Consider the following 23,794-nt stretch of genomic DNA (forward strand, 5'->3'; position numbering starts at 1 on the left):
CTAGCAGAGTTTGACACATACACTACATATCACTAGCAGAGTTTGACACATACACTACATATCACTAGCAGAGTTCGACACATACACTACATATCACTAGCAGAGTTTGACACATACACTACATGTCACTAGCATAGTTCGACACATACACAACATGTCACTAGCAGAGTTCGACACATACACTACATGTCACTAGCAGAGTTCGACACATTCACTACATATCACTAGCAGAATTTGACACATACACTACATATCACTAGCAGAGTTTGACACATACACTACATGTCACTAGCATAGTTCGACACATACACAACATGTCACTAGCAGAGTTCGACACATACACTACATGTCACTAGCAGAGTTCGACAAATACACTACATATCACTAGCAGAGTTCGACACATACACTACATGTCACTAGCAGAGTTTGACACATACACTACATGTCACTAGCAGAGTTCGACACATACACTACATGTCACTAGCAGAGTTCGACAAATACACTACATATCACTAGCAGAGTTCGACACATTCACTACATATCACTAGCAGAGTTTCCCTACATATCACTAGCAGAGTTCGACACATTTACTACATATCACTAGAAGAGTTCGACATATACACTACATATCACTAGCAGAGTTTGACACTTACACTACATATCACTAGCAGAGTTCGACACATTCAAGTACATATCACTAGCAGTGTTCGACACATGCACTACATATCACTAGCAGAGTTCGACACATTCACTACATATCACTAGCAGAGTTCGACACATACACTACATATCACTAGCAGAGTTCGACACATTCACTACATATCACTAGCAGAGTTCGACACATACACTACATATCACTAGCAGAGTTCGACACATACACTACATCTCACTAGCAGAGTTCGACACATACACTACATGTCACTAGCAGAGTTCGACACATACACTACATATCACTAGCAGAGTTCGAAACATACACTACATATCACTAGCAGAGTTCGACACATACACTACATGTCACTAGCAGAGTTTGACACATACACTACATGTCACTAGCAGAGTTCGACACATACACTACATGTCACTAGCAGAGTTCGACACATACACTACATATCACTAGCAGAGTTTGACACATACACTACATATCACTAGCAGAGTTCGACACATACACTACATATCACTAGCAGAGTTTGACACATACACTACATGTCACTTGCAGAGTTGGACACATTCACTACATATTACTAGCAGAGTTCGACACATTTACTAAATATCACTAGCAGAGTTCGACACATACACTACATATCACTAGCAGAGTTCGACACTTACATTTCATATCACTAGCAGAGTTCGACACATTTACTACATATCACTAGCAGAGTTTGACACATTCACTACATATCACTAGCAGAGTTCGAAACTTACACTACATATCACTAGCAGAGTTCGACACATACACTACATATCACTAGCAGAGTTCGACACATACACTACATATCACTAGCAGAGTTCGACACATACACTACATATCACTAGCAGAGTTCGACACATACACTACATATCACTAGCAGAGTTCGACACATACACTACATATCACTAGCAGAGTTCGACACATTCACTACATATTACTAGCAGAGTTCGACACATTCAAGTACATATCACTAGCAGAGTTCGACACATACACTACATGTCACTAGCAGAGTTCGACACATACACTACATATCACTAGCAGAGTTCGACACATACACTACATATCACTAGCAGAGTTCGACACATACACTACATATCACTAGCAGAGTTTGACACATACACTACATATCACTAGCAGAGTTCGACACATACACTACATATCACTAGCAGAGTTTGACACATACACTACATGTCACTTGCAGAGTTGGACACATTCACTACATATCACTAGCAGAGTTCGACACATTTACTACATATCACTAGCAGAGTTCGACACATACAGTACATATCACTAGCGGAGTTCGACACTTACACTTCATATCACTAGCAGAGTTCGACACATTTACTACATATCACTAGCAGAGTTTGACACATTCACTACATATCACTAGCAGAGTTCGACACATTCACTACATATCACTAGCAGAGTTCGACACATACACTACATGTCACTAGCAGAGTTTCCCTACATATCACTAGCAGATTTCGACACATACAATACATATCACTAGCAGAGTTCGACACATACACTACATGTCACTAGCAGAGTTCGACACATACACTACATATCACTAGCAGAGTTCGACACATACACTACATATCACTAGCAGAGTTCGACACATACACTACATATCACTAGCAGAGTTTGACACATACACTACATATCACTAGCAGAGTTCGACACATTTACTACATATCACTAGCAGAGTTCGACACATACACTACATATCACTAGCAGAGTTCGACACATTCAAGTACATATCACTAGCAGAGTTCGACACATTTACTTCATATCACTAGCAGAGTTTGACACATACACTACATATCACTAGCAGAGTTCGACACATTTACTACATATCACTAGCAGAGTTCGACACATTCACTACATATCACTAGCAGAGTTCGACACATACACTACATGTCACTAGCAGAGTTCGACACATACACTACATATCACTAGCAGAGTTCGACACATACACTACATATCACTAGCAGAGTTCGACACTTACACTACATATCACTAGCAGTGTTCGAACCATACACTACATGTCACTAGCAGAGTTCGACACATACACTACATATCACTAGCAGAGTTCGACACATTCACTACATATCACTAGCAGAGTTCGACACATACACTACATATCACTAGCAGAGTTCGACACATTCACTACATATCACTAGCAGAGTTCGACACATACACTACATATCACTAGCAGAGTTCGACACATACACTACATATCACTAGCAGAGTTCGACACATACACTACATATCACTAGCAGAGTTCGACACATACACTACATATCACTAGCAGAGTTTGACACATACACTACATATCACTAGCAGAGTTCGACACATACACTACATATCACTAGCAGAGTTCGACACATACACTACATGTCACTTGCAGAGTTTGACACATTCACTACATATCACTAGCAGAGTTCGACACATTCACTACATATCTCTAGCAGAGTTTGACACATACACTACATATCACTAGCAGAGTTCGACACTTACACTTCATATCACTAGCAGAGTTCGACACATTAACTACATATCACTAGCAGAGTTTGACACATTCACTACATATCACTAGCAAAGTTCGACACTTACACTACATATTACTAGCAGAGTTCGACACATACACTACATGTCACTAGCAGAGTTTCCCTACATATCACTAGCAGATTTCGACACATACAATACATTTCACTAGCAGAGTTCGACACATACACTACATGTCACTAGCAGAGTTTGACACATTCACTACATATCACTAGCAGAGTTCGACACATTCAAGTACATATCACTAGCAGAGTTCGACACATACACTACATATCACTAGCATAGTTTGACACATACACTACATATCACTAGCAGAGTTCGACACATACACTACATATCACTAGCAGAGTTCGACACATACACTACATATCACTAGCAGAGTTCGACACATTCAAGTACATATCACTAGCAGAGTTCGACACATACACTACATATCACTAGCAGAGTTCGACACATACACTACATATCACTAGCAGAGTTCGACACATTCACTACATATCACTAGCAGAGTTCGACACATACACTACATATCACTAGCAGAGTTTGACACATACACTACATATCACTAGCAGAGTTCGACACATACACTACATATCACTAGCAGAGTTTGACACATACACTACATATCACTAGCAGAGTTCGACACATACACTACATATCACTAGCAGAGTTTGACACATACACTACATGTCACTTGCAGAGTTGGACACATTCAAGTACATATCACTAGCAGAGTTCGACACATACACTACATATCATAAGCAGAGTTCGACACATACACTATATGTCACTAGCAGAGTTCGACACATACACTACATGTCACTAGCAGAGTTCGACACATACACTACATGTCACTAGCAGAGTTCGACACATACACTACATATCACTAGCAGAGTTTGACACATACACTACATATCACTAGCAGAGTTCGACACATTCAAGTACATATCACTAGCAGAGTTCGACACATACACTTCATATCACTAGCAGAGTTTGACACATACACTACATGTCACTAGCAGAGTTCGACATATTCAAGTACAAATCACTAGCAGAGTTCGACACATACACTATATATCACTAGCAGAGTTTGACACATACACTACATGTCACTAGCAGAGTTCGACACATACACTACATGTCACTAGCAGAGTTCGACACATACACTACATGTCACTAGCAGAGTTCGACACATACACTACATATCACTAGCAGAGTTCGACACATACACTACATGTCACTAGCAGAGTTCGACACATACACTACATATCACTAGCAGAGTTTGACACATACACTACATATCACTAGCAGAGTTCGACACATACTCTACATGTCACTAGCAGAGTTCGACACATACACTACATGTCACTAGCAGAGTTCGACACATTTACTACATATCACTAGCAGAATTTGACACATACATTACATATCACTAGCAGAGTTTGACACATACACTACATGTCACTAGCATAGTTCGACACATACACTACATGTCACTAGCAGAGTTCGACACATACACTACATGTCACTAGCAGAGTTCGACAAATACACTACATATCACTAGCAGAGTTTGACACATACACTACATGTCACTAGCAGAGTTCGACACATACACTACATGTCACTAGCAGAGTACGTTCAACACATACACTACATGTCACTAGCAACGTTTGACACATGCACTACATATCACTAGCAGAGTTCGACACATTCACTACATATCACTAGCAGAGTTCGACACATACACTACATATCACTAGCAGAGTTCGACACATTCACTACATATCACTAGCAGAGTTCGACACATACACTACATATCACTAGCAGAGTTCGACACATACACTACATCTCACTAGCAGAGTTCGACACATACACTACATGTCACTAGCAGATTTCGACACATACACTACATATCACTAGCAGAGTTCGAAACATACACTACATATCACTAGCAGAGTTCGACACATACACTACATGTCACTAGCAGAGTTTGACACATACACTACATGTCACTAGCAGAGTTCGACACATACACTACATGTCACTAGCAGAGTTCGACACATACACTACATATTACTAGCAGAGTTTGACACATACACTACATATCACTAGCAGAGTTCGACACATACACTACATATCACTAGCAGAGTTTGACACATACACTACATGTCACTTGCAGAGTTGGACACATTCACTACATATTACTAGCAGAGTTCGACACATTTACTAAATATCACTAGCAGAGTTCGACACATACACTACATATCACTAGCAGAGTTCGACACTTACATTTCATATCACTAGCAGAGTTCGACACATTTACTACATATCACTAGCAGAGTTTGACACATTCACTACATATCACTAGCAGAGTTCGAAACTTACACTACATATCACTAGCAGAGTTCCACACATACACTACATATCACTAGCAGAGTTCGACACATACACTACATATCACTAGCAGAGTTCGACACATACACTACATATCACTAGCAGAGTTCGACACATACACTACATATCACTAGCAGAGTTCGACACATACACTACATATCACTAGCAGAGTTCGACACATTCACTACATATCACTAGCAGAGTTCGACACATTCAAGTACATATCACTAGCAGAGTTCGACACATACACTACATGTCACTAGCAGAGTTCGACACATACACAACATATCACTAGCAGAGTTCGACACATACACTACATATCACTAGCAGAGTTCGACACATACATTACATATCACTAGCAGAGTTTGACACATACACTACATATCACTAGCAGAGTTCGACACATACACTACATATCACTAGCAGAGTTTGACACATCCACTACATGTCACTTGCAGAGTTGGACACATTCACTACATATCACTAGCAGAGTTCGACACATTTACTACATATCACTAGCAGAGTTCGACACATACAGTACATATCACTAGCGGAGTTCGACACTTACACTTCATATCACTAGCAGAGTTCGACACATTTACTACATATCACTAGCAGAGTTTGACACATTCACTACATATCACTAGCAGAGTTCGACACATTCACTACATATCACTAGCAGAGTTCGACACATACACTACATGTCACTAGCAGAATTTCCCTACATATCACTAGCAGATTTCGACACATACAATACATATCACTAGCAGAGTTCGACACATACACTACATATCACTAGCAGAGTTCGACACATACACTACATATCACTAGCAGAGTTCGACACATACACTACATATCACTAGCAGAGTTCGACACATACACTACATATCACTAGCAGAGTTTGACACATACACTACATATCACTAGCAGAGTTCGACACATTTACTACATATCACTAGCAGAGTTCGACACATACACTACATATCACTAGCAGAGTTCGACACATTCAAGTACATATCACTAGCAGAGTTCGACACATTTACTACATATCACTAGCAGAGTTTGACACATACACTACATATCACTAGCAGAGTTCGACACATTTACTACATATCACTAGCAGAGTTCGACACATTCACTACATATCACTAGCAGAGTTCGACACATACACTACATATCACTAGCAGAGTTCGACACATTCACTACATATCACTAGCAGAGTTCGACACATACACTACATATCACTAGCAGAGTTCGACACTTACACTACATATCACTAGCAGTGTTCGAACCATACACTAACATGTCACTAGCAGAGTTCGACACATACACTACATATCACTAGCAGAGTTCGACACATTCACTACATATCACTAGCAGAGTTCGACACATACACTACATATCACTAGCAGAGTTCGACACATTCACTACATATCACAAGCAGAGTTCGACACATACACTACATATCACTAGCAGAGTTCGACACATACACTACATGTCACTAGCAGAGTTCGACACATACACTACATATCACTAGCAGAGTTCGACACATACACTACATATCACTAGCAGAGTTTGACACATACACTACATATCACTAGCAGAGTTCGACACATACACTACATATCACTAGCAGAGTTTGACACATACACTACATGTCACTAGCAGAGTTTGACACATTCACTACATATCACTAGCAGAGTTCGACACATTCACTACATATCTCTAGCAGAGTTTGACACATACACTACATATCACTAGCAGAGTTCGACACTTACACTTCATATCACTAGCAGAGTTCGACACATTAACTACATATCACTAGCAGAGTTTGACACATTCACTACATATCACTAGCAAAGTTCGACACTTACACTACATATTACTAGCAGAGTTCGACACATACACTACATGTCACTAGCAGAGTTTCCCTACATATCACTAGCAGATTTCGACACATACAATACATTTCACTAGCAGAGTTCGACACATACACTACATGTCACTAGCAGAGTTTGACACATTCACTAAATATCACTAACAGAGTTCGACACATTCAAGTACATATCACTAGCAGAGTTCGACACATACACTACATATCACTAGCATAGTTTGACACATACACTACATGTCACTAGCAGAGTTCGACACATACACTACATATCACTAGCAGAGTTCGACACATACGCTACATATCACTAGCAGAGTTCGACACATTCAAGTACATATCACTAGCAGAGTTCGACACATACATTACATATCATTAGCAGAGTTTGACACATACACTACATATCACTAGCAGAGTTCGACACATTCACTACATATCACTAGCAGAGTTCGACACATACACTACATATCACTAGCAGAGTTTGACACATACACTACATATCACTAGCAGAGTTCGACACATACACTACATATCACTAGCAGAGTTTGACACATACACTACATATCACTAGCAGAGTTTGACACATACACTACATATCACTAGCAGAGTTCGACACATACACTACATGTCACTTGCAGAGTTGGACACATTCAAGTACATATCACTAGCAGAGTTCGACACATACACTACATATCATAAGCAGAGTTCGACACATACACTATATGTCACTAGCAGAGTTCGACACATACACTACATGTCACTAGCAGAGTTCGACACATACACTACATGTCACTAGCAGAGTTCGACACATACACTACATATCACTAGCAGAGTTTGACACATACACTACATATCACTAGCAGAGTTCGACACATTCAAGTACATATCACTAGCAGAGTTCGACACATACACTTCATATCACTAGCAGAGTTTGACACATACACTACATGTCACTAGCAGAGTTCGACATATTCAAGTACAAATCACTAGCAGAGTTCGACACATACACTATATATCACTAGCAGAGTTTGACACATACACTACATGTCACTAGCAGAGTTCGACACATACACTACATGTCACTAGCAGAGTTCGACACATACACTACATGTCACTAGCAGAGTTCGACACATACACTACATATCACTAGCAGAGTTCGACACATACACTACATGTCACTAGCAGAGTTCGACACATACACTACATATCACTAGCAGAGTTTGACACATACACTACATATCACTAGCAGAGTTCGACACATACTCTACATGTCACTAGCAGAGTTCGACACATACACTACATGTCACTAGCAGAGTTCGACACATTTACTACATATCACTAGCAGAATTTGACACATACATTACATATCACTAGCAGAGTTTGACACATACACTACATGTCACTAGCATAGTTCGACACATACACTACATGTCACTAGCAGAGTTCGACACATACACTACATGTCACTAGCAGAGTTCGACACATACACTACATATCACTAGCAGAGTTTGACACATACACTACATGTCACTAGCAGAGTTCGACACATACACTACATGTCACTAGCAGAGTACGTTCAACACATACACTACATGTCACTAGCAACGTTTGACACATACACTACATATCACTAGCAGAGTTCGACACATTTACTACATATCACTAGCAGAGTTCGACACATACACTACATATCACTAGCAGAGTTCGACACATACACTACATATCACTAGCAGAGTTTGACACATACACTACATATCACAAGCAGAGTTCGACACATACACTACATGTCACTAGTAGAGTTTGACACATTCACTACATATCACTAGCAGAGTTTCCCTACATATCACTAGCAGAGTTCGACACATTTACTACATATCACTAGAAGAGTTCGACATATACACTACATATCACTAGCAGAGTTTGACACATACACTACATATCACTAGCAGAGTTTGACACATACACTACATATCAGTAGCAGAGTTCGACACATACACTACATATCACTAGCAGAGTTTGACACATACACTACATGTCACTAGCATAGTTCGACACATACACAACATGTCACTAGCAGAGTTCGACACATACACTACATGTCACTAGCAGAGTTCGACACATTCACTACATATCACTAGCAGAATTTGACACATACACTACATATCACTAGCAGAGTTTGACACATACACTACATGTCACTAGCATAGTTCGACACATACACAACATGTCACTAGCAGAGTTCGACACATACACTACATGTCACTAGCAGAGTTCGACAAATACACTACATATCACTAGCAGAGTTCGACACATACACTACATATCACTAGCAGAGTTCGACACATACACTACATGTCACTAGCAGAGTTCGACATATACACTACATGTCACTAGCAGAGTTCGACAAATACACTACATATCACTAGCAGAGTTCGACACATACACTACATATCACTAGCAGAGTTCGACACATACACTACATATCACTAGCAGAGTTCGACACATACACTACATATCACTAGCAGAGTTCGACACATACACTACATATCACTAGCAGAGTTTGACACATACACTACATGTCACTTGCAGAGTTTGACACATTCACTACATATCACTAGCAGAGTTCGACACATTCACTACATATCTCTAGCAGAGTTCGACACATACACTACATATCACTAGCAGAGTTTGACACTTACACTTCATATCACTAGCAGAGTTCGACACATTTACTACATATCACTAGCAGAGTTTGACACATTCACTACATATCACTAGCAGAGTTCGACACTTACACTACATATTACTAGCAGAGTTCGACACATACACTACATGTCACTAGCAGAGTTTCCCTACATATCACTAGCAGATTTCGACACATACAATACATATCACTAGCAGAGTTCGACACATACACTACATGTCACTAGCAGAGTTTGACACATTCACTAAATATCACTAACAGAGTTCGACACATACAACACATATCACTAGCAGAGTTCGACACATTCAAGTACATATCACTAGCAGAGTTCGACACATACACTACATATCACTAGCATAGTTTGACACATACACTACATGTCACTAGCAGAGTTCGACACATACACTACATATCACTAGCAGAGTTCGACACATACGCTACATATCACTAGCAGAGTTCGACACATTCAAGTACATATCACTAGCAGAGTTCGACACATACATTACATATCATTAGCAGAGTTTGACACATACACTACATATCACTAGCAGAGTTCGACACATTCACTACATATCACTAGCAGAGTTCGACACATACACTACATATCACTAGCAGAGTTTGACACATACACTACATATCACTAGCAGAGTTCGACACATACACTACATATCACTAGCAGAGTTTGACACATACACTACATATCACTAGCAGAGTTCGACACATACACTACATATCACTAGCAGAGTTTGACACATACACTACATGTCACTTGCAGAGTTGGACACATTCAAGTACATATCACTAGCAGAGTTCGACACATACACTACATATCATAAGCAGAGTTCGACACATACACTATATGTCACTAGCAGAGTTCGACACATACACTACATGTCACTAGCAGAGTTCGACACATACACTACATGTCACTAGCAGAGTTCGACACATACACTACATATCACTAGCAGAGTTCGACACATACACTACATATCACTAGCAGAGTTCGACACATTCAAGTACATATCACTAGCAGAGTTCGACACATACACTACATATCACTAGCAGAGTTTGACACATACACTACATGTCACTAGCAGAGTTCGACATATTCAAGTACAAATCACCAGCAGAGTTCGACACATACACTATATATCACTAGCAGAGTTTGACACATACACTACATGTCACTAGCAGAGTTCGACACATACACTACATGTCACTAGCAGAGTTCGACACATACACTACATATCACTAGCAGAGTTCGACACATACACTACATATCACTAGCAGAGTTCGACACATACACTACATGTCACTAGCAGAGTTCGACACATACACTACATATCACTAGCAGAGTTTGACACATACACTACATATCACTAGCAGAGTTCGACACATACACTACATGTCACTAGCAGAGTTCGACACATACACTACATGTCACTAGCAGAGTTCGACACATTTACTACATATCACTAGCAGAATTTGACACATACATTACATATCACTAGCAGAGTTTGACACATACACTACATGTCACTAGCATAGTTCGACACATACACTACATGTCACTAGCAGAGTTCGACACATACACTACATGTCACTAGCAGAGTTCGACAAATACACTACATATCACTAGCAGAGTTTGACATATACACTACATGTCACTAGCAGAGTTCGACACATACACTACATGTCACTAGCAGAGTACGTTCAACACATACACTACATGTCACTAGCAACGTTTGACACATACACTACATATCACTAGCAGAGTTCGACACATTTACTACATATCACTAGCAGAGTTCGACACATACACTACATGTCACTAGCAGAGTTCGACACATACACTACATATCACTAGCAGAGTTTGACACATACACTACATATCACTAGCAGAGTTCGACACATACACTACATGTCACTAGTAGAGTTTGACACATTCACTACATATCACTAGCAGAGTTTCCCTACATATCACTAGCAGAGTTCGACACATTTACTACATATCACTAGAAGAGTTCGACATATACACTACATATCACTAGCAGAGTTCGACATATACACTACATATTACTAACAGAGTTTAACACATACACTACATATTACTAGCAGAATTTGACACATTCACTTCATATCGCTAGCAGAGTTTCCCTACATATCACTAGCAGAGATCGACACATACACTACATGTCACTAGCAGAGTTTGACACATTCACTACATATCACTAGCAGAGTTTCCCTTCATATCACTAGCAGAGTTCGACACATACACTACATATCACTAGCAGAGTTTGACACAATCACTACATATCACTTGCAGAGTTTCCCTTCATATCACTAGCAGAGTTTGACACATACACTACATATCACTAGCAGAGTTCGACACATACACTACATATCACTAGCAGTGTTTGACACATACACTACATATCACTAGCAGAGTTCGACACATTTACTACATATCACTAGCAGAGTTCGACACATACACTACATATCACTAGCAGAGTTCGACACATACACTACATGTCACTAGCAAAGTTTCCCTACATATCACTAGCAGAGTTCGACACATACACTACATATCACTAGCAGAATTCGACACTTACACTACATGTCACTAGCAGAGTTCGACACATACACTATATATCACTAGCAGAGTTCGACACATACACTACATATCACTAGCAGTGTTCGACATATACACTACATGTCACTAGCACAGTTTGACACATTCACTTCATATCACTTACAGAGTCTGACACATACACTACATATCACTAGCAGAGTTCGACACATTCAAGTACATATCACTAGCAGAGTTTGACACATACACTACATATCACTAGCAGAGTTCGACACATTTCACTACATATCACTTGCAGAGTTGACATTCATACATATCACTAGCAGAGTTCGACACATACACTGCATATCACTAGCAGAGTTCGACACATTTACTACATATCACTAGCAGTGTTCGACACATACACTATATATCACTAGCAGAGGTCGACACATACAATACATATCACTAGCAGAGTTCGACACATCACTACATATCACTAGCAGAGTTCGACACATTCACTACATATCACTAGCAGAGTTCGACACATACACTTCATATCACTAGCAGAGTTCGACACATACTACATATCACTAGCAGAGTTTGACACATTTACTACATGTCACTAGCAGAGTTCGACACATACACTACATATCACTAGCAGAGTTCGACACATACACTACATATCACTAGCAGAGTTCAACACATTCACTACATATCAATACACTACATATCACTAGCAGAGTTCGACACATACACTACATATCACTAGCAGAGTTCGACACATACACTACATATCACTAGCAGAGTTCGACACATACACATATCACTAGCAAAGTTTGACACATACACTACATGTCACTAGCAGAGTTTGACACATACACTACATGTCACTAGCAGAGTTTGACACATACACTACATATCACTAGCAGAGTTCCACACATACACTACATATCACTAGCAGAGTTTGACACATTCACTACATATCACTAGCAGAAATTGACACATACACTACATATCACTAGCAGAGTTTGGCACATACACTACATATCACTAGCAGAGTTTGACACATACACTACATATCACTAGCAGAGTTCGACACATACACTACATGTCACTAGCAGAGTTCGACACATACACTACATATCACTAGCAGAGTTTGACACATACACTACATGTCACTAGCAGAGTTTGACACATACACTACATGTCACTAGCAGAGTTCGACACATACACTACATGTCACTAGCAGAGTTTGACACATACACTACATGTCACTAGCAGAGTTTGACACATACACTACATGTCACTAGCAGAGTTTGACACATACACTACATGTCACTAGCAGAGTTCGACACATACACTACATGTCACTAGCAGAATTCGACACTTACACTACATGTCACTAGCAGAGTTCGACAGATACACTACATATCACTAGCAGAGTTCGACACATACACTACATATCACTAGCAGTGTTCGACATATACACTACATGTCACTAGCACAGTTTGACACATTCTTTTCATATCACTTACAGAGTCTGACACATACACTACATATCACTAGCAGAGTTCGACACATTTAAGTACATATCACTGGCAGAGTTTGACACATACACTACATATCACTAGCAGAGTTCGACACATTCACTACATGTCACTTGCAGAGTTGGACACATTCAAGTACATATCACTAGCAGAGTTCGACACATACACTACATATCACTAGCAGAGTTCGACACATACACTACATATCACTAGCAGAGTTCGACACATTTACTACATATCACTAGCAGTGTTCGACACATACACTATATATCACTAGCAGAGGTCGACACATACAATACATATCACTAGCAGAGTTCGACACATTCACTACATATCACTAGCAGAGTTCGACACATACACTACATATCACTAGCAGAGTTTGACACATACACTACATGTCACTAGCAGAGTTTGACACATACACTACATGTCACTAGCAGAGTTCGACACATACACTACATGTCACTAGCAGAGTTTGACACACACACTACATGTCACTAGCAGAGTTCGACACATACACTACATGTCACTAGCAGAGTTTGACACATACACTACATGTCACTAGCAGAGTTCGACACATACACTACATGTCACTAGCAGAGTTCGACTCATGCACTACATATCACTAGCAGAGTTTGACACATACACTACATATTACTAGCAGAGTTTGACACATACACTACATATCACTAGCAGTGTTTGACACATACACTACATATCACTAGCAGAGTTCGACATATTCACTACATATCACTAGCAGAGTTCGACACATATACTACATATCACTAGCAGTGTTTGACACATACACTTCATATCACTAGCAGAGTTCGACATATTCACTACATATCACTAGCAGAGTTCGACACATATACTACATATCACTAGCAGAGTTCGACACATACACTACATATCACTAGAGTTTCGACACATACACTACATATCACTAGCAGAGTTCGACACATACACTACATATCACTAGCAGAGTTCGACACATACACTACATATCACTAGCAGTGTTCGACACATACAAGTACATTTCACTAGCAGAGTTCGACACATACACTACATATCACTAGCATAGTTTGACACATACACTACATGTCACTAGCATAGTTTGACACATACACTACATATCACTAGCAGAGTTCGACACATACACTACATATCACTAGCAGAGTTCGACACATTCACTACATGTCACTAGCAGAGTTTGACACATTCACTACATATCACTAGCAGAGTTCGACACATACACTACATATCACTAGCAGAGTTCGACACATACACTACATATCACTAGCAGAGTTCGACACATTCACTACATATCACTAGCAGAGTTCGACACATACACTACATATCACTAGCAGAGTTCGACACATACACTACATATCACTAGCAGAGTTCGACACATACACTTCATATCACTAGCAGAGTTCGACACATACTACATATCACTAGCAGAGTTCGACACATACACTACATATCACTAGCAGAGTTCGACACATACACTACATATCACTAGCATAGTTCGACACATACACTACATATCACTAGCAGAGTTCAACACATTCACTACATATCAATACACTACATATCACTAGCAGAGTTCGACACATACACTACTTATCACTAGCAGAGTTCGACACATACACTACATATCACTAGCAGAGTTCGACACATACACAACATATCACTAGCAGAGTTTGACACATACACTACATGTCACTAGCAGAGTTTGACACATACACTACATGTCACTAGCAGAGTTTGACACATACACTACATATCACTAGCAGAGTTCCAAACATACACTACATATCACTAGCAGAGTTCGACACATACACTACATATCACTAGCAGAGTTCGGCACATACACTACATATCACTAGCAGAGTTCGACACATACACTACATGTCACTAGCAGAGTTCGACACATACACTTCATATCACTAGCAGAGTTTGACACATACACTACATATCACTAGCAGAGTTTGACACATACACTACATATCACTAGCAGAGTTCGACACATACACTACATGTCACTAGTAGAGTTTGACACATTCACTACATATCACTAGCAGAGTTTGACACATACACTACATGTCACTAGCAGAGTTTGACACACACTACATATCACTAGCAGAGTTGACACATACACTACATCACTAGCAGAGTTTGACACATTCACTACATCACTAGCAGAGTTTGACACATACACTACATGTCACTAGCAGATTTCGACACATACACTACATGTCACTAGCAGAGTTTGACACATACACTACATCTCACTAGCAGAGTTTGACACATACACTACATGTCACTAGCAGAGTTCGACACATACACTACATATCACTAGCAGAGTTTGACACATTCACTACATATCACTAGCAGAAATTGACACATACACTACATATCACTAGCAGAGTTTGGCACATACACTACATATCACTAGCAGAGTTTGACACATACACTAGATATCACTAGCAGAGTTCGACACATTTACTACATATCACTAGCAGAGTTCGACACATACACTACATATCACTAGCAGAGTTTGACACATACACTACATATCACTAGCAGAGTTTGACACATACACTACATGTCACTAGCAGAGTTCGACACATACACTACATCACTAGCAGAGTTTGACACATACACTACATGTCACTAGCAGAGATTGACACATACACTACATGTCACTAGCAGAGTTCGACACATACACTACATGTCACTAGCAGAGTTCGACACATACACTACATGTCACTAGCAGAGTTCGACACATACACTACATATCACTAGCAGAGTTTGACACATACACTACATATTACTAGCAGAGTTTGACACATACACTACATATCACTAGCAGAGTTCAACACATTCACTACATATCAATACACTACATATCACTAGCAGAGTTTGACACATACACTACATATCACTAGCAGAGTTCGACACATACACTACATATCACTAGCAGAGTTCGACACATTCACTACATGTCACTAGCAGAGTTTGACACATTCACTACATATCACTAGCAGAGTTCGACACATACACTACATATCACTAGCAGAGTTCGACACATACACTACATATCACTAGCAGAGTTCGACACATTCACTACATATCACTAGCAGAGTTCGACACATACACTACATGTCACTAGCAGAGTTCGACACATACACTACATATCACTAGCAGAGTTCGACACATACACTTCATATCACTAGCAGAGTTCGACACATTTACTACATATCACTAGCAGAGTTTGACACATTTACTACATATCACTAGCAGAGTTCGACACATACACTACATATCACTAGCATAGTTCGACACATACACTACATATCACTAGCAGAGTTCAACACATTCACTACATATCAATACACTACATCACTAGCAGAGTTGACACATACACTACTTATCACTAGCAGAGTTCGACACATACACTACATATCACTAGCAGAGTTCGACACATACACAACATATCACTAGCAGAGTTTGACACATACACTACATGTCACTAGCAGAGTTTGACACATACACTACATGTCACTAGCAGAGTTTGACACATACACTACATATCACTAGCAGAGTTCCAAACATACACTACATATCACTAGCAGAGTTCGACACATACACTACATATCACTAGCAGAGTTCGGCACATACACTACATATCACTAGCAGAGTTCGACACATACACTACATGTCTCTAGCAGAGTTCGACACATACACTTCATATCACTAGCAGAGTTTGACACATACACTACATATCACTAGCAGAGTTTGACACATACACTATATGTCACTAGCAGAGTTCGACACATACACTACATGTCACTAGTAGAGTTTGACACATTCACTACATATCACTAGCAGAGTTTGACACATACACTACATGTCACTAGCAGAGTTTGACACATACACTACATATCACTAGCAGAGTTTGACACATACACTACATGTCACTAGCAGAGTTTGACACATTCACTACATGTCACTAGCAGAGTTTGACACATACACTACATGTCACTAGCAGATTTCGACACATACACTACATGTCACTAGCAGAGTTTGACACATACACTACATCTCACTAGCAGAGTTTGACACATACACTACATATCACTAGCAGAGTTCGACACATACACTACATATCACTAGCAGAGTTTGACACATCACTACATCACTAGCAGAAATTGACACATACACTACATATCACTAGCAGAGTTTGGCACATACACTACATATCACTAGCAGAGTTTGACACATACACTACATATCACTAGCAGAGTTCGACACATTTACTACATATCACTAGCAGAGTTCGACACATACACTACATATCACTAGCAGAGTTTGACACATACACTACATGTCACTAGCAGAGTTTGACACATACACTACATGTCACTAGCAGAGTTCGACACATACACTACATGTCACTAGCAGAGTTTGACACATACACTACATGTCACTAGCAGAGTTTGACACATACACTACATGTCACTAGCAGAGTTTGACACATACACTACATGTCACTAGCAGAGTTCGACACATACACTACATGTCACTAGCAGAGTTCGACACATACACTACATATCACTAGCAGAGTTTGACACATACACTACATATTACTAGCAGAGTTTGACACATACACTACATATCACTAGCAGTGTTTGACACATACACTACATATCACTAGCAGAGTTCGACATATTTACTACATATCACTAGCAGAGTTCGACACATATACTACATATCACTAGCAGTGTTTGACACATACACTTCATATCACTAGCAGAGTTCGACATGTTCACTACATATCACTAGCAGAGTTCAACACATATACTACATATCACTTACAGAGTTCGACACATACACTACATATCACTAGCAGTGTTCGACACATACACTACATATCACTAGCAGAGTTCGACACATACACTACATATCACTAGCAGAGTTCGACACATACACTACATATCACTAGCAGTGTTCGACACATACAAGTACATTTCACTAGCAGAGTTCGACACATACACTACATATCACTAGCAGAGTTTGACACATACACTACATGTCACTAGCAGAGTTTGACACATACACTACATATCACTAGCAGAGTTCGACACATACACTACATATCACTAGCAGAGTTCGACACATACACTACATGTCACTAGCAGAGTTTGACACATTCACTACATATCACTAGCAGAGTTCGACACATACACTACATATCACTAGCAGAGTTCGACACATACACTACATATCACTAGCAGAGTTCGACACATTCACTATATATCACTAGCAGAGTTCGACACATACACTACATGTCACTAGCAGAGTTCGACACATACACTACATATCACTAGCAGAGTTCGACACATACACTACATTTCACTAGCAGAGTTTGACACATACACTACATGTCACTAGCAGAGTTTGACACATACACTTCATATCACTAGCAGAGTTCGACACATTCACTACATATCACTAGCAGAGTTCGACCCATTCAAGTACATATCACTAGCAGAGTTCGACATATTCACTACATATCACTAGCAGAGTTCGACACATTCACTACATATCACTAGCAGAGTTCGACCCATTCAAGTACATATCACTAGCAGAGTTCGACACATTCACTACATATCACTAGCAGAGTTCGACACATACACTACATATCACTAGCAGAGTTTGACACATACACTTCATATCACTAGCAGAGTTCGACACATTCACTACATATCACTAGCAGAGTTCGACCAATTCAAGTACATATCACTAGCAAAGTTCGACCCATTCAAGTACATATCACTAGCAGAGTTCGACACAAACACGTTTTTAGGAATTCCGCATGGACTTTGGTTTTCACCGGGAATTCCTGATAAAGATCACGTGACAAATGTGATTCATTTAGTTACTAGTTAGTATCATATATTAGAACAAAGTTTTTGTCGGGAATATAAATCTTAATTTAAAACTGCCAATGCAGCCATAGTGAAACATTTATATGATAAAATATTAAATATGATATCAAATTCAGGTAGGGAATATTATGTTTGGTACAATCAGAATTATCATGGATTAAGTAACAGTTATCTAAAATAAAAACAAAACAAGGGATCCTGCAGGAACACACCTAGCAAAGTAAAATTTGGGTTCCTGTTACCCTTTTAGTGTCAAACCATTTGAACATCTCATTTGTTTAACAAAATCTCATAGTGAAATAATTTTAATGATTCTCTGTAAACAAGTAGTTGTTTAGGACCATATTTCCACAGATCACATTTTTCACGCGATCCTATTTGTCAAAGTTGTGAAGAATGGGACGAATTAAAACACAGTCAAATGTCCTGTAAAACAATGGGATTTTCTTTTTCACACCATTTTTTGGACATACATATATAACAACATTGATACTTGTTTGCAAAACTGTACACATGGTTAAAATGTTATTGCTGTAGCTTCAAAAATAAGAAAATAGGTCAGAAGTCACAATCTAGGTCATCCAAAGACAACATTGATAATTGTTTCAAAACTGTACACATAGTCCAAATTTTATTGCTGTAGCTTCAAAAAAAGAAAGAAGGTCAAAAGGTCACAAACAATGACATCAAAGTATAAAATAAATATTTGTTTTCAAAACAGTACACATGATCCAAATTTCATTGCTGTAGTGTCAAAAATAAGAAAGTAGGCCAAAAGGTCACTGTCAAGGTCATCCGAGCACAACATAAATATTTGTTTTCTAAACTGTTCACATGGTCCAGATTCCATTGCTGTAGCTTTAAAAACAAGAATGTAGGTCAAAAGGGGCTAATTTCAACTGTCTTGGTATATCGCCATTATATGATGCTCCACGACAAATATCAAAGGTATGGGCCTTGTGGTTTGAAACAAGAAGATTTTGAAAGTTTTTTCTTATATAAGTCTCTAGGAAACTTGTGATCCCCGGGGCAGGGCCAGTTTTTGTGCACCAGGGGCATAATTTGAATAGTCTTGGTAGAGGACCACTTAATGGTGCCTTATTGAAAATATCAAAGGTCTTGGCATAGCGGTTTCAGACAAAAAGATTTTCAAATATTTCCCTATATAAGTATACCAAACCCGGGGTGTGGCCAGTAATGACCCCAGGGGCATAATTTGAACAAACATTCACAAGCAATTGTGTTCAGATGGATGCACGAACGACAGACACTTCTGGCCTTTGACCAATAGAGTTAAAAATCAACCAACCCCTTTAAACTGTAATGTTGATCTCTTTTTAACAAAGGCAAGGGAGAGTAAAACATAAAAACAACTGCACAACCAACAGATGTCTGTCTTTAATCCTGACTTGGCTAAAAATAAACTTTCAAGGGCCACACTCTAGTGATGCATGGGCGGGATCTGGCTAGTTTCGAAAGGAATCGAGCCCTCATGGATATCTAACTACTGTACAAGTTTCATCGAGATAAAATCAAAACTGAAGACTGTATTGTGTTTACAAGCAACTGTTTACAGAAGAACGGACGCACGGACGCACATACGACGTTCACCACGCCACCGCATAAGCTCTTAAGTCCTTTGGGCAGTAGAGCTAAAATTTAAAAAAGTTAACAATCAATCTGTGAGAGTGCATCTTTATACGGGTATATTTATATTGATTCACTTATTGGGGCTCTTTTTTAAACTGCATTCGTCCATTTTAATAACTGCCGAGGACGAAATTGTTCTTTATGAGCTGGTAAGGAGTACAACCCCATCATATGACATAGACTGCAAGAACTCTTCAGAAACAGCCATTTGTAAAAAAAAAATGACAGAATTGGAATTGTTTGTTTTTGACCATTTAACATCCTTAAAATATTATATATTAGTTTATCTACAGGAACAAAATTGTAAAGGACGAAACCCGTTCTTTATGAACACGTCAGTAGTAAAAAACGCGTTATATTACTTATCTATACTGCAAACACTTTTCTTTTAACAATGGAACTTAGCACCATTTCATACCACGGGCTACAGCTCGAACGAAATAAAGTTTGTGTAAATAAAACAATTCAAGGGTCATATAACTGCAGTGACTTAGGCGTCATGGCAGGTTGTCGAATTTGGTCCAGATATTCTGCTCATTTTCCAAGATTGGTAATGATCGGACAAAAGCTCCTCAAGTTACAGCGCAGACAACATGAAGAGTGTGTAATTAACGTAATTTAATGACCATTATTCTGAAAATACTGAAGCTACATGACTGATATTCGGCCGAGATATTCTGCCCATACAAACGTTGTCCACGTTTGGTAATGATCGGACTGAAGCTTCTCTAGCAAGAACGCGGATAAGCTAGTGGAAATATTTTAACAATATGATCAAAACAATACAGATACCATTTAAAGAATGTAGAACAATACAAGAAGGAATATGCCATAGAAACAAAGAGCTTATAATTGGAATTAGGGATTAGAAAAATCCCGTATTTAACGTCTATTATTTTTGACTACATTAAGGAGTGTCTATAAAGTTTAAACATTATGATGTTTTCAACTGACAGACTCCTCACTTCAATAACATTCCGAAAGAAATGCAAGATGACTTACCTTATAAACACGTTATGCTCTCCCTATATTTTCACTAAATCGAATACATAATGATTTGATTCAACCGCAAACACATTGTCAAAGAAATGGTCGCCTATATAATATTGACTTCTTCACAATTCTCTATACACAACGGTGAGATCATATTTCATCCCCGCTGTGAAGCTGTGAGGTGCGCTTCTTTAAACCTACCCAGGGCTTGAATACATTGAATTTTTAAGTATTTCAATGACTTATTCCACATTCACGGCCACTAAACGCCAGCTCCACCACTTATCGGAGGTGCAAAGGAAATGAGTTGTAAACACTTCCGTGGTGCGGCTGTGTCTTGTGTTTACTTCTACAAACATGAGTACGATTGGTATTTTATTTGATATTTTTTTTTAACGGACATATTTCGAAAATCGGAGAATGTGGTACCGTGTAAGAACACTTTTACTGCAGGTTGGCTACGATTTTGTTTCAAAATTGTTCGCACCGTGATGCCAGAATCTTTTCTGCCGAATCGGACTTGTGCATATTTTGAAATCTGCTAGCAATTCAGGTACACTTCGTTGCTTACACACATCCTACGAACATTCTGGCGCATGCAAATTTTTATACCTACTATGCATAGTACTTACACTGGAACACAATAAAACTAATAAGCACTTCATAAAAGGGAATTATGCACATTTTTATAAGTGGTGGAGCTGCTGCTCTAGTGGTGGCGCTGTCGATTATGTTTTGCACCCAAAGTAAACGAAATTGCAGGTTTTGACACCCAAAAATGTTGGAATTCTTAATGATAAAGTCTAGTACTTAATGATTGCCTATCTGCAATTTCA

General features: G+C 39.2%; 1 protein-coding gene across 1 annotated transcript in view; it reads right to left on the minus strand.

Moving 5' to 3' along the window:
- Window positions 1-23,070, minus strand: part of LOC128228723 (uncharacterized) — a 34,828-nt gene extending 11,758 nt beyond the window's left edge. Inside the window, exon 1 of the mRNA XM_052940194.1 lies at window positions 22,968-23,070. The gene's annotated coding sequence lies outside the window, so the exon portion shown is untranslated. The remainder of the gene's footprint in view (window positions 1-22,967) is intronic.
- Window positions 23,071-23,794: the final 724 nt, after the last annotated feature.

The sequence above is a fragment of the Mya arenaria genome, chromosome 3 (genome assembly GCF_026914265.1).
Source record: "Mya arenaria isolate MELC-2E11 chromosome 3, ASM2691426v1".
NCBI classification, from domain to species: domain Eukaryota; kingdom Metazoa; phylum Mollusca; class Bivalvia; order Myida; family Myidae; genus Mya; species Mya arenaria.